The sequence below is a fragment of the Adiantum capillus-veneris genome, chromosome 23 (assembly GCF_014529385.1).
Source record: "Adiantum capillus-veneris isolate H3 chromosome 23, ASM1452938v2, whole genome shotgun sequence".
Classification (NCBI taxonomy): domain Eukaryota; kingdom Viridiplantae; phylum Streptophyta; class Polypodiopsida; order Polypodiales; family Pteridaceae; genus Adiantum; species Adiantum capillus-veneris.
The window spans coordinates 39,589,596-39,604,594 of NC_140953.1; positions in this window are offsets into that span (position 1 = coordinate 39,589,596).

Sequence of the window (14,999 nt, forward strand, 5' to 3'; positions counted from 1 at the left end):
ACTAAGGGTAGCTAAGAATCTTGTAAGGACTGGACCTGAATTGTCAGAGAGGCTTGAAGATTTAGAAAATCTTGATGAGCAAAGGCTAACAGTTGTAGCTAACATTTATGCACAAAAGCAAAAACAAAAATAGTTTCTTGATTCCCATTTAGTTACAAAAATCTTCAAAAAAGGGAACTTAATTTTAGTCTATTCCGTTAAGCAACACATTCCCAAGTTTAAGAAAAGGGGGAATGAACCATTTATCATTGAAGACGTTTGTCCAAGTAGAGCCGTTAAGTTTTCCACCCTAGATGGTGAACCAATGACTAACTGGATTAGTGAATGTCATTTGAAAGAAGTACAATTTGCCGCTTACCAATGAATTGCTAGAAAAGATGCATGTAGCAAAGCAGTAGGTTATTGATGAAGCCCAAGAGGAAGCTCAACTTCAGGTACTCAAAAGGAAAGCTGCTCTCAAAAATCAACAACTACCTATTCCCATCAACACTCTGGAAGTAGATGAAGGACTATGGGAATTACAGAAAGATGTAGTGTCACACAGATGATGAATGGTTAGATGAAATAGACCTTTGCATCAAAGTATAGCTCAACAATCATAGCACAAATGCATTGGTTGATACGGGATCTTGAGTAAATGCAGTCAGTTATTCCACGTACAAGAAAGCAACAAGTCAGTCTCTGACAACAGGAATATCGACTATTAAAGGATGCAACAAGAATCCAACACCAGCATTGGGAGTAGTCAACTTAAATGTGATAGCACATGGATGTTCATGCCCTCATAAATTTGTATGCTTAACAGATGAACACAAGAATGAAACAATGATTCTTGAAATCTCATGGATGCGGAAGTACAAGCCAGTACCAGATTGGGATACCAATCAGCTTAAGCTATCCCCTAAAGGAAAACAACTCATTGTTCCAATTGCACCGAGCAAAGAGGAATGGAAAGGAGGTTACCAGGAGAGCAAACCACGAAGCAATCAATCTTCTACATCCTATAGACAAGTAAATGCTACAAGTAGCATGCAAGGAATCAGGTAAATTTGGGTACCAAAAGCACAGCTTAAAGGTAAGCCGATTCAAATTTGGGTGCCCAAAACATCATCTATTGTACCAAAGATGGTTCCAAGGTTCCAAACACAAAGAGGAGAATCTTCGATCAGGGAACCTAAAACACAATGGATATGGAAGAAAAAGTAGCACTTATCTTCTCCGCAAACTGTAAAACCAATGAAGCAATGGAGAGTTAAGTCTCAAAAGACTCAACCACAACATTCTGACCAAAGTAAACCAAGATACCAATGGCGAGTTAAACCTCAACAACCACTGTTATTGATACTGACAGCTCAGGAAATCATCTCATTTCCACTAGTCACTCTTGGAAAAGAGAGCTCTCGACCTTCTTGGCGCGCGATTTCTGGGGTTCACAGTCGCCCTTTTATAGCGCCGTCTCACACGAGACATTAGGGGTAAGTTCTAAGTTTATCAATGATCAATTCTATATGCCCAGGTAGCAAGTCTAGGCTCAGGAAAAAACCCTAGAAGCCTAGCAGTGCACGAAGTCCTATGAACAAAAATTGACCATAGCGGCTTGTCAGCTCAACCAAATTCAACAAGACTTGAACTATAGCATGCCCCCATATAATAGAACACTTCTACATCACCAAATGACCATTTGGCCAGGGTCGATGGGGGTCCCAAGTAAAAGAACTAGGTTTTTGCCAGATGCAAGAATTGGATTTTAACTCCACAGAAAGCTTATAGACTGGGTCTATACACAATGTACATGGACGGTTTCATGAAAAAAAGTCAAGGCAAGCTCTCAAAAAGTAGAAAACAGCTTGAAGGCTACAAAGCGTCAAATTTGACATATGAAGTCAAACTAACTCCAAATGGACCAAAACTGGATGCATAGCATCAGGACTATGTAGCGACAGCCCATAGCTTCAAAAGTGACTAACCAACTCCATAGGCCATCTAATCACAAAAATCAGTGATTTCAGAGTGAACAAGAGCACGAAGTGATTTCAGAGTCGACAAGAGCACGAAGTGATGCTGACATGAAAAAACTTTACCAAATTCAATTTAGGACTTGTTTTAGATGTATTGAATATGTCTAGGTCAAAAAATTATCAAGTCTTGCAAAAATTGACTGCTATAAATAATCGTGATTATTTACTTTTGTACTTTTTTGGCTTGAAAATGATCCCTTCACTTCACCTATCACTTGTACACATCTATTACATGCCACATTTCAAGTATGAGCCAAAATAATCAAGAAAAAACTTGGAAATTGTCAAACAACGTAAAGAAGTCTTTCCAATCCATATTTTGTGTTATCTGTCACATTTTTTGATCAAATCACCCCATATCTTATGGGACCAAAGAACATGATGTCCCAAGTCAACTGATCAAGTTTGAGCAAATTTGGATCTCAAAAACTCAAAATCTCAGTATATCTATTGTTTCAGAGTCTGAAAGCCTAAATCTGGCACCATTTCCATCAGCCCCCTCTCTCTCTTGGGCGAGCCCTCTTGCTAAATGCTCTTCCTGAAGCCTCATTGGCCCTCCCCAAGTCAAGCCAATTACAATTAAGCAACATAAGTGATAGCCTTCTGACATGTGTCCCCCTTTCCCCTTTTGTGAGAGCTTTAGGTAATGAAATAATTAAACTAAACTCTCATTGGACCCCTTTGCCTCCTGGCCAATAGGAATCAGGCAAGCCATGGGGCTCCTGAATGCTCATTGGACCCCTTGGGAGACTGCCCAATAGTCTTCTAGAAGACTTAATTATCATTGGTTTCTTTTATTAAATGTTTTTAAATTAATTAAACTAGATTTACTCTAGCTTAATTTTCATTGGTCCACTTCAAGGGTCATCCAATAGAAATTGGGCACACCTTGTGGGCATCTGGCCTAGGGAGCTGACATGTGTCCCTCATTCCCTTTGTGTAAAGGGAGCCTGTGTGTGTGTGTGTGGCTTTCTCTCTCATCCCCTACCTTTAGGGCTCGCCCCCTCCCATGTAGGGATGTGCAAAGACTTTTAGGGAACACACAAAGCATCCAATTTTCCCTAGGGTTGACCTTTGGGCACAACCTTTGAATTTTGGAACCTTAGCATTTTGGAAGTCTTAATGGGCTGAACCTTAGGGTCTTTTTAGCCCATTGTTGCACATAGCTCTTTTGCAGATGGCCCCCCCTTTGGATCCCTATTTTCCCTCCTTTGGATCCCTACTGTGGCCGGTCTGCTAGCTTAACCAATATTCTAGCTTTTTCTCCCCTGGCCTTCCCCACATTAAATGATCAGTTTAATATGATAAATTCATTTAGGAGAATTAGATATTGATTATTATGAAACCATAGTACTAATGGCATGTCATATGCCTTTAGTATTGCAAGAATGATTCTAGTGTTAAAAAGTTTCCTGGAGAGAGCTACACGTGAACCCCTACCTTAGGTTATTACAACTTAATTGTTGAGTGTCTCCTTGCATCACACACACATGTAACTAATTTCAAGTTGTGATGCATTCAGCATGCATTGGCACTCATGTATGTGTGCCTCATTGAGACTTACATCTTTACTCCCACCATTAAACAAAGACAATGATGTATTATACACATTCTTTGAGCTCACATCTGTTTCCATGGTTTATGGTAATATAGTTTGAACTACATCTTCCAACCAAATATTGACAAATCACTTTTCTGTTACTTTCCAAATGATACAAACTCTATCCTTTTCTTTCTCAACAATAATCAATAAAACTATATTGCATTGGCTTAACATCCAATTTTTTGGCTATGAATTTCTCATGCATTAAACCATAAGCCACACAGCCAAAGGCGTCCGAGCAACCACTATAGTTGGCTTCTTGCTTGCATGCCAAGATCCAAATGGAATGTCCTCATGGAATACTATATTGCTTCATTGCACACCTGTTTAATACATATTCAATATACATCTAATATCCTCAAGCCAAAACACGTCTAGCTTTTGACCATGCATTTTATGATCTCTATGACATGTTTTTCTCCTCATTAATGTCATTTTTCTGAGGGGTGTGTGGCGCTATTCATTGGTGCTTTTTCAAATCCCTCACCAAAATGAATTTCTCCATTAACATAGACTCGGTCCCTCTTCAATCAGAATATAGCGTGCTCACAACACAACCATATACTGTTTTTGGCCATAAACAAAAATTGTTGAAAGCATATGAATACTTCTGACTTTTCCTTCAACACTAGATACACACATACAAACCTTGAAAGATTATTACTACATTTGAAAATATAAAAAAATTGCTCCCAAAATATCATGTATACCCACATTGGACCACAAACATCACTTTAGACACGCTATAATTAGTGAGGAGAGCCAGCACACAGAACCATTCTTAAGAAACTCAAGACATTACATGCTGCCTAAATTATAGCCTTTCCATGCATGTGTCATTGTTTCCTCAAGTTGAAAGAGCAAGTATGAAGCCATATCACATTGAATTGGAAAGTGCAACAAACTAGCTAAAGAGAGCCATCACCAATAGCTAAAGAGAGCCTCTTTTTATAGACAACTTGCAGCACTGAAATAACTATCACTTGCTTGCACATGTGACATTAGTCCCTCTACGAATTGTCACAAAACAAGTAAAAAATCATGAAAAGATGTAATGTGCATGGTTGCACCATTTTCAAAGTATCACACATGCTCCACAAACTCTATTCTACATTCATCATGAACATTTATTGTGAAACCATTCTCAAAGAGCCCATTCTGCATTCTATACAACATTGTCAAAATTTTCATTAAAGAAAGCATCTAGCAGGTCCACACAATTTTGAGAAAATGAGAAACCTTGCAAAAGCATTGTGATTCCTAACGAGAATAGTCAAAATCCTTCAAAGGTGGTGAGGCTTCAAAAGAATATTGAAAATGGAATGTCTACAAAGGGTCAAGAAGAGAGATCACATATGAGCCACATCTTCGACATCATCATCTACATGCACCATTAGTAATGAAAACATGCACCATATGAGAGAGAGAGAGAGAGAGAGAGAGAGAGAGAGGCATAGACGGAGGAGATGAAAACCCTTCGGAATGTGAGGGCAAGCTATATTCAAGGTGGTATTTACAAAATCCTTCAGTTCAGCGAGATGGAGACCGCGGTGAGAGAGAGAGAGAGAGAGAGAGAGAGAGAGAGAGAGAGAGAGAGAGAGAGAGAGGAGAGAGAGAGAGAGAGAAGCGAGAGAGAGAGAGAGAGAGAGAGAGAGAGAGAGAGAGAGAGAGAGAGAGAGAGAGAGAGAGAGAGAGAAATAGATGGAGAGAGAGGTGTGAGGGTGAGTGTGTTTGCGTTTGTGTGAGTGTTTTTATAGTGTGTGTGTGTATGGAAAGGGAGAGAGAGATATATATTTTTGCACTGATTGCTGGCACAGAACAAGAGAGAGAGATAGATAAATAGATAGATAGATTTTATTATCGTCCTCGAAGGTCAAAATATGACCTATGGGACCAAAGTTACACAAGATATAGTATGTGTATGGATGATGAGTGACTCTCGATGCTCCAAATTGTGGTAATGAGAGTCGCAATGGAGAGCCCACTCCTTGGCTGGGAGAGGAAAGTGTGTAGGTCTAAGTTATGGCTGAAAAGGTGAGAGAAGCAAGTTTGGATGTGACCAAAAGCTGAGCACTCTAGTAGTGTGTGATACTCGGACTCTCGAACTTACAGTGAGCACAATGTGCACAATCAATTTTACTCTTCTCCATTGACCCAACACCCTATCTTGCATCAAAGGAAATGGGAGCTAAGACGAATGGTTGCGATAGTGCGTATCGCCGACAAGGGGATAGACGATTTCCTTGGAGGTCAAAAATTACCTATGGGACCAAAGTTACATGTGATGTAGTATATGTATGGCTGATGAGTGACTCTCGATGCTCCATAATTGTGGTGATGAGAGTCGCAATGGAGAGCCCACACTTTGGCTGGGAGAGGAAAATGTGTAGGTCTAAGTTATGGCTGAAAATGTGAGAGAAAGAAGTTTGAATGTGACCAAAATCTGAGCACTCTAGCAGTGTGTGGTACGCAGACTCTTGAACCTGTAGTGAGCATAATGTGCACAATTGATTTGACTCTTCTCCATTGGCCCAATGCCCTATCTCGCATTGAAGGAAATGGGAGCTAATTAGCCAAATGGCTGCGATAGTGCGTATGGCCGACAAGGGGATAGACTCAAGCATGTAAGTGTGAGTACGGTTTCCTCTTTCACCAAAGAACATGGCTTTGTAGGTGGGGGGAATATGGGTGGTGTAATGTATAAAGCGTGACCCACCGGATTTCTTCCAAGCCATAATACATTGGTGTTGTAGAAAAGCTTCATTCACTTGGGAGTCAATTGAAGCATCATGTAGCAAGTGTAATGCACCCCATCTCCCAAACCACTTCTTTATGTCTTGCATCCATCCTGTGCTCAAGATCTTGCTTTTATGCGTCTTTTGAACTTTTTTTCTTGCTTCCCATGCAATTGTAGGAAGTTGATGTGAGGGGTTTTGATGCATCTTTATCATGTACTCCACAACCCTTTCCATGCCCATAACCTGAATTGGAAGACATCCCGACTCAAGAAGTAGGAGCATACATGGTGTTTGTGTCTTCACTTGGAGAAAGTTTTAAGAAAACACTTTTGGACATTCTCAAACTCTTTCCAAGTAGACTTTGAGATGCTTCGCCCCACACTTCAACTCCATAAAGAAGAACCGATGTCACCAATGCATCAAAAAGATACTTCTTGAGAACCCAACACTTGATGTTTCCCGCATTATACATGTTCTCAAATGCATAAAATGCTCTCTTTATTGCTTCCAAATGATGCATAGCACATTCATGCCACTTGTGTCTCATTGTTGTACACAATGCATGGCTTCTCCTTATGGTTGGTTTTCACAAGCATAACCTTTGTCTTGGATTCGTTCACAATCAGCCCACTATGCAAGCAAAAGTTATCAAGAACAACCATAAGCTTTTGTGCATCTTCTAAAGTGTGTGCTAGAAGCACTACATCATCCGCATACAACAAATGCATGATTACCACATTGCAAATAGTGACCTCTTCAATGCCTTCTTCTTGCATAAAGTCAAGTACCATTTGTTCCAATAGATCGATGCATAGACCAAAGAGAGCTGCTGACAACGAACATCCTTGTTTAACCCCAATAGTGCTTACATTTTTTTTGAAATTTCTCTTCCCATGCACAATTGACAAATCACCTTCTCATAGATTAGAGAAACCACAAGCATAAATTCACTTGGCATTTGGAGTTCTTCCATCCTTCTCCACAAATTGTTACGTGGAATCATATCAAAGGCTTTCTTAAAGTCCACAAAACAACAATATAATCGCTTGCCTTTCAACCAACTTTCCTCCATGAGAACACGAAGAGTGACAAAATGATCAATGGTGCTATGGTATCGATGAAAACCCGCTTGTCCCTTTGCACGCTTGTCCTTATCTTCAGTCCAATCACTCAATTTCATCTCCATTATGCACCCAAACAACTTTGCCATAAGAGACCCAATCATTATAGTCTGGTAGTTGTTTACATTCTTTACATCCCCTCCTTTGTGCAAAGGATTAACCCAATTAGTACTCCCATCATAAGGCATACCATGTTGAAGTGCAAGGTTGAACATATCACACATCCATTCATGGCTAAAATCTCCCATCCATTTGATCATCTCCGGCTTGATACCTTGAAGATCTCCTGCTTTGCGAGTGGCCAAATTTTCAAGTCCACTACATACATCCTCAATAGTAAAAAAAGAGGGCTTACATGGGAGTGAACCATAAAATGGCATTTTTTCAGCATTTGCTTGCTCATATAATTGCTTACAATGTGTGTACATATCCACAAGACTCAAGTTACCGAAATTCTCAACCCCCTTGCCCCTCAAGTTTCTTCAAAATCTTCCACATGCATGTGCCTTTTCTTGGACTTGAAAAAGTTGTTGCTTTACTTCCCATCTTCTTCTCTTCTTTTGAATCAATGCCTTGTATGTATGCAAATGACTTTGATAGTTGTCTTTGTCCATATTTGCATCAAGCTTTATCAAGGACTTCCTAGCATCTTGACATTCTTTATCAAACCACCTTTTGCGTGATCTATCTTTGTTGATACCATGGAGATGCTTTATAGCAAAGCATTCTTCGGCACAAGAGAAAATAACTTTCTTGAAAGCTTCCCATTTAGTTTCCAATGGTGCATCATATTGAAGCTTCTTCATCCATAATTTTTGCTCAACCATTTCAATGTACATTGGTGCCCGTTTGAAATCCATACACATACACACACACACACACACACACACACACACACACACACACACACACAGAGAGAGAGAGAGAGAGAGAGAGAGAGTGGTGGCCCCTCTGTGAGTGCAAGGACAAGGAAGGGGGGGTGGTGGCAGCAACCTGCAATAGAAAACACTTTTTTTTTCCACTTATAATGCTCCCCTTGTTGGGGTTAGTACCCACGGTTAAGGCCTTCGAAAACTGGCCATCACTATGTAGTATTGAGAATGGGTTCTTTGTGCGTAGTTCCAATAAATGTTCATCATGAATGTGGTACAGAGTTTGTGGAACATGTGTGCTACTTTGACAATGGTGCAAGAACATTAAATATTTTCATGATTTGTTACTTGTTTTGAGATAGTTCGTAGAGGAAATAATGTTACATGTGTCAGCAATGCTTCTCATCCAACTAAGGACTTGGTAAGATAGCAAGTGATTGTTCTTTCAAGCTTATTAATACTTTATATGTATCAAGAATCACAAAGAATCTTTAGACTACTAATACTCTCTATGTATCAAGATCAGGTCTTTCAGACCTACTAATACTTTATATATATCAGAGATTAAGAAAAATCTTTAGTCTAAATCTACACTTGCAAAAAATTGACCTTGTAGTAAGATGATATGGGAATAATAGATGTAATATATACATGACAATACCATGTACAATGCTTAGTTTGATAGTCTTTATAAGCTCACTTCTTATAAACAATATGGAATTTTTCTGGCATGTGTGTTCTTAATTCTAAGGCTATTTTTTATTCAAAACTTTGGAATCCACAATTTGCTCATCAAAATTTTACTAGTTTGTTGCACTTTCAAATTAAATTTGATATGGCTTCTTCCGTACTCTTGGAGCTTGAGGAAACAATGACACATGCATGAAAAGGCTATAATTTAGGCAACATGCAGTGTCCTAAGTTTCTTAAGAATGGTTCTATGTGCTGGATCTCTTCACTAATTATAGTGTGTCTAAAGTGATCTTTGTGGTCCAATGTGGGCATACATCATATTTTGGGAGAATTTTTCTTATATTTTTAAATGTAGTAATAATATCTCAAGGTATGTATGTGTGTATCTAGTGTGGAAGGCAAAGTCATAAGTGTTCATATGCTTTCAACAATTTTTTCCCCATGGCCAAAAATGTATATGGTTGTGTTGTGAGAACCCTCTATTCTGATTGAGGAGGACCCGAGCCTATGTTAATGGAGAAATTCATTTTGATGAGTGATTGGAAAAAGCACCAATCTATAGTGCCACACACCCCTCTAAAAATGACATTAATGAGGAGAAAAACATGTCATAGAGATCATAAAATGCATGGTCAAAAGCTACATGTTTTTTGGCTTGAGGATATTAGATGTATACTGATTATGTATTAAATAGGTGTCAAATAAAGAAAATTTATAGTATTCCATGAGGATATTCCATTTGGATCTTGGCATGTAGGCAAGAAGCTAGCTATATTGGTTACTTGAACGTTTTTAGCTGTGTGGCTTATGGTTTAATGCAGGAGAAATTCATAGCCAAAAAATTGGATGTTAAGCTAATGCAACATAATTTTATTGGTTATTGTTGAGAAAGAAAAGGCTAGAGTTTGTATCATTTGCAAACTAAGGGAAAAGTGATTTGTCAAGATTTGGTTTTTGTGGAAGATGTAGTTCAATCTTTATTAGCATACACCATGAAAACAGATGTGAGCTCAAAGAATGTGCATGATACATCATTGTCTTTGTTTAATGGTGGGAGTACAGATGTAAGTCCTAGTGAGGCACACATACATGAGTGCCAATGCATGCTCAATCCATCACAACTTGAAATTAGGTACCTCTGTGTGTGTGTGTGTGGGGGGGGGGGGTGGGGGGGGGGGGGGGGGGGGGGGGGGGGGAGGAGGGGGGATGCAACGAGACAATCAACAATTAAGTTGCAATTAACCCAAGATAGGGGTTCACATGTAGCTCTCTCTCGAAAAATTCTAGAGGATTATTACTAGAGTCTTTCTTGCGATACTAAATCCATATGACATTCCGTGGCTATTAATCCATGAGATTAGTTTCCTTTTGTGGTAATTCAAGATGAATTTTGAGACATTCCCTAATCATGCATTAAGTTCAAAAATTCAAAAACTTACTTTCATCACTTATCTACTCATTGGCCATTGAATCACCGTCTGTCCTTGTGCCTCTCGCCTAGCCCATGTAGGAAGAAGGCAACCTTAGTGCTGCAACTTGTTTGAGAGGCTGTCTTTAGATAATGGTGATGGCACTTTTGACACTACAAGGGTAACCATTCACAACTTGAGCAATATCATGGAGGAGGAAGCAAAGGAATACTTGGGTAGTGTCATGCAGCTTGGCCATTCCATGACCCGCTCAATCACAAAGAGAGAGAAGAATTTTCCTTCCATGCCTTTTGGATGCACATTCGCTAGGTGTTATTACTAATGGTGCATTTAGATGACGATGTCTAAGATGTGGCTCATACGTGATCTCTCTTATTGAACCTTTGTATACTTTCCATTTTCATTATTCTTTTTGAAGCCTCACCACCTTTGAAGGATTTTGACTATTCTCTTTTGGAATCTCGATGCTTTTGCAAGCTTTCTCATTTTTTCAAAATTGTCTGGACCTGCTAGATTCTTGCTTTAATGAAAATTTGGACAATGTTGTATAGAATGAAGAATAGGCTCTTTGCACATGGTTTCACAATTAATGTTCATGATAAATGTAGTATAGAGTTTGTGGAGCATGTCTGATACTTTGACAATGGTGCAACCATGCACATTACATCTTTTCATGATTTGTTACTTGTTTTGTGACAATTTGTAGAGGGACTAATGTCACATGTGCAAGCAATGCTTCTCATCCAATTAAGAACTTGGTAAGATATATAGCAAGTTATGGTTCTTTCAGTGCTGCAACTTGCTATCAAAAGAGGCTCTCTTTAGCTATTGGTGATGGCTCTCTTTAGCTAGTTTGTTGCACTTTCAAATTAAATAAGATATGGCTTCTTCCGTGCTCTTGCAGCTTGAGGAAACAATGACACATGCATGAAAAGGCTATAGTTTAGGAAACATGCAATGCTCTAAGTTTCTTAAGAACGGTTCTCTGTGCTGGCTCTCCTCGCTAATTATAGCGTGTCTAAAGTGATGTTTGTGGTCCAATGTGGGCATACATGATATTTTGGGAGCAAATTTATATTTTGAAATGTAGAAATAATCTCTGAAGGTATGTATGTGTATCTAGTGTTGAAGGCAAAGTCAAAAGTGTTCATATGCTTTCAACATTTTTTGTTTATGGCCAAAAATGTATATGGTTGTGTTGTGAGCACGCTCTATTCTGATTGAGGAGGGCCCGAGTCTATGTTAATGGAGAAATTCATTTTGGTGAGTGATTGGAAAAAGCAGCGATGTATAGTGCCACAGACCCATTAGAAAAATGACATTAATGAGGACAAAAACATGTCATAGAGATCATAAAATGCATGGTCAAAATCTAGATGTGTTTTTGCTTGAGCATATTAGATGTATAGTGAATATGTATTAAACATGTGTCCAATGAAGCAATATAGTATTCCATGAGGAAATTCCATTTGGATCTTGGCATGCAGGCAAGAAGTTAGCTCTATTGGTTGCTCTGACGTCTTTGGATGAGTGGCTTATCGTTTAATGCAAGAGAAATTCATAGCCAAAAATTGAATGTTAATCCAATGCAATATAGTTTTATTGGTTATTGTTGAGAAAGAAAAGGCTAGAGTTTGTATCATTTGCAAACTAAGGGAAAAGCGATTTGTCAAGATCCATACCTGCATTAAACACACGAATATTTAAACTTAATATTGAATGAATAGAGTAGACAATGACGCAAAGACCATTAAATACAATGACGTAATGACGCATATAAATACAATGACGCAATGAATTGAGTGATAGAAGAGGCAAGTCGAAAACTCAGAATTTTCAATCAAAAGATGTTAGCGCGAGTAGAAAAGAGCGTTATACACCATGGAAGGTACTTAGAGAGCCAAAGCTTTTACAACACGGAGCAAAATTGTTCAAATACAATATTTGTGGCTTTAAGAGATCTCTCTCTCATCCTCGCATAACTGAGCATAACTTCCTATATCTATATAGAGCTCTCCGTTTAAACACATATCCTCTGTTTCATTTTGTAGCTCCTCTGCATGCACCCCATATAGAGTAGTAGCATCTTGATGCTCGTCTGGCACCACCGCAGCGGCTTCTGATTGAGCATCTTCTTTGATCTCCTCCATTGATGCAATTGTGATTGGCACATGGTAGCCTTCATACGTCCTTGCACTATGAGGGGCTACCTCTATGATGTACCACCAGTTTGATGTAGACTTTGTAGGATGAAATATTACCTGCCAGAGCCACATAACTTACATGAGAGCTTTCAAGCACATAACTTGTAAAAGGGGGATGTTAACTATTTACATACTTACTTGTTCACAATGCTCGGATAGTACGAAAGTGTCTCTTAGGTCAGTCCATTTCTTAGTAGAATCCACCTCAAGAAAACCAGACTCTCCTCTACGCACAGTAGCGTTGCGACCCTCCATGATTATCTTAAACCATTGCACGTCGAACAAGTCGACAAAAAATCCTTTGTAATCGATCCTCAAAATCTCTTGTAGCGTGCCGAAGTAAGTGAGTTCCGCCACCACAGGATCTGCATCAGAGGAACGTCGTCGACTAGACTCTTCAAATTTTGCCATGATTCCACAATCTTGAGTAAAACGCTTTTTGTCGATTCGTTCCACCCTAAAATGTCGACCTTTACACCATGCTGCTGTGTATGACTTATACTACAACGAACAAAGATAATGAGTGGCCGTTCAAATGTTTAGAAATAAAGTCACTAGCTAGTCGTACATTGCAAACTTACCTTGGTCGCGCAACCCCGAGAGTACTCCCACTCTTCCTCAGTCACTTCGTCCCCGCATTGTTGTGCGCTTTTCAATTGGTTTTGCAACCGTTGTCAGGAGTTTTTTGGAGCAAAGGATTGCGCATATGTACATACACATACATGGTGCATCAAATAAAGAATTGCCCATTTTCCTTAGCCAGGTGGTTATGTGGGGCCCACATGTGTACAGGTAGGACATTGTGTACATAGTGCATCGATTTTCACTATCACCAGTACCAGTATGTTTTTTCTACAATAATGAGGAGTTTATAGCGTGTAAAACTTCTCGAGGAAGCTATCCATGGGCCGACGACGTGAGGTCAGCAGGTGCGTCACATGGCATCTAGTGGCGTCAGGAGGGCGAACGAGGTCAATATTTGCACGCGGATAAGGACGGACACAACGTGGGTGTTTTCTTGTGAGAGTTATGCAGAAAGATCATCATTAGGACCACTTTTTGGGGCCACTTCACGTGGTGGCGAGATGCATTATTGGAAAAAAGCTGAGTGCCAGGTGTGTGAATGATGCAAAAAGGTGACAACTATGCACTGCGAGGTCAGTTTTTGGCCTGTTCGGGGTCCGTTTGAGGTCATCTAAAAGGCCAAGGGTGCCCAAATAAAAAAGCTAAGTGTGGGAACTGAAAAAACAGAGAGAAGACCAGAAAAAAACGTGGAGAAGAGAGGAGGAACAGCCGCAGGTGTGTTTTTGCTCATTTTGGAGCTTATTTTGGCCGTAAACTGCTCATCCGAGGTCGGATTTGAGCACTTTGACATTGTAGACTGGGGTTTTGGGCTGTTCCGGACGCGATGGCACTGTCCATTTTGCCAAATTCTTCACTCTTTTCCTGCTGTTTTTTTGTGTACGTTTCTCCTATGAGCAAAGTTTCTGCTCCAGTTTGTGATTGTATCTGGTATCTTTTACCCATATTGTGTGAGCTTTTTGCCCCATTGGTGTTTTCCCAAGCTCATTTGTATCTAAAAATCAGAAGTTCTCCTCTTTTGAGCTGAATTTTTGGGTGTGTGTGCGTATGTGTGTGTCTGTGTGGAGTGGGCAAGTGGATAGTCTCTCTCCTCTCACTCCAGAGGTGTGTTCCCTGTCTCGGCCAGCTGTGTTGTCTAAGCCGAGTGGTGCCCCATAGTGTGTGTGTGTGTGTGTGTATCTTCCCAAGAGTGTGTGTCGGGTCGTTATAGAGGCGCTGTGTGTGTTTTCATCCCGCTCACATTCTGTTGGCGCCCCCACGGAGGATCTTCTTCGAGTACCTTCTGCTTCGAGCTTCGAGCTTTGAGCTTCGAGATTCGAGATTACAGGTTACAGGTTACAGGTATAGGTACAGGTGATTAACATAGGTACAGGTAGCTGGAGTACAGTGATATACTAGTAGTGATGTCACTTGCAGTTGTTGTGGGTATGCATCACTTGGCGCCTATTTGAGCGCATTGTCTGCAGGATTGTACGTTACTTGTGGAAACTGCCATTGTACGCATTTGTGGAGCCATACTTGGTTGTATTTGGCGGTCCCAGCCATTTCTGAGACTGGGTCTGGAAGATAGTCATTTCTAAGACTTGACTATATGCGATTTGCATTAGCCTTCGTGTGAGGGTCGATAGTGTGAGGTTTTTATTGAGCTGGGGGATTCTCAAATTTAGAGATCCTTTCGGTGATACAGGTAGCTGGAGCACCCTTTTTGCGACCTCGCCATAGGCTATGTACTATTAAG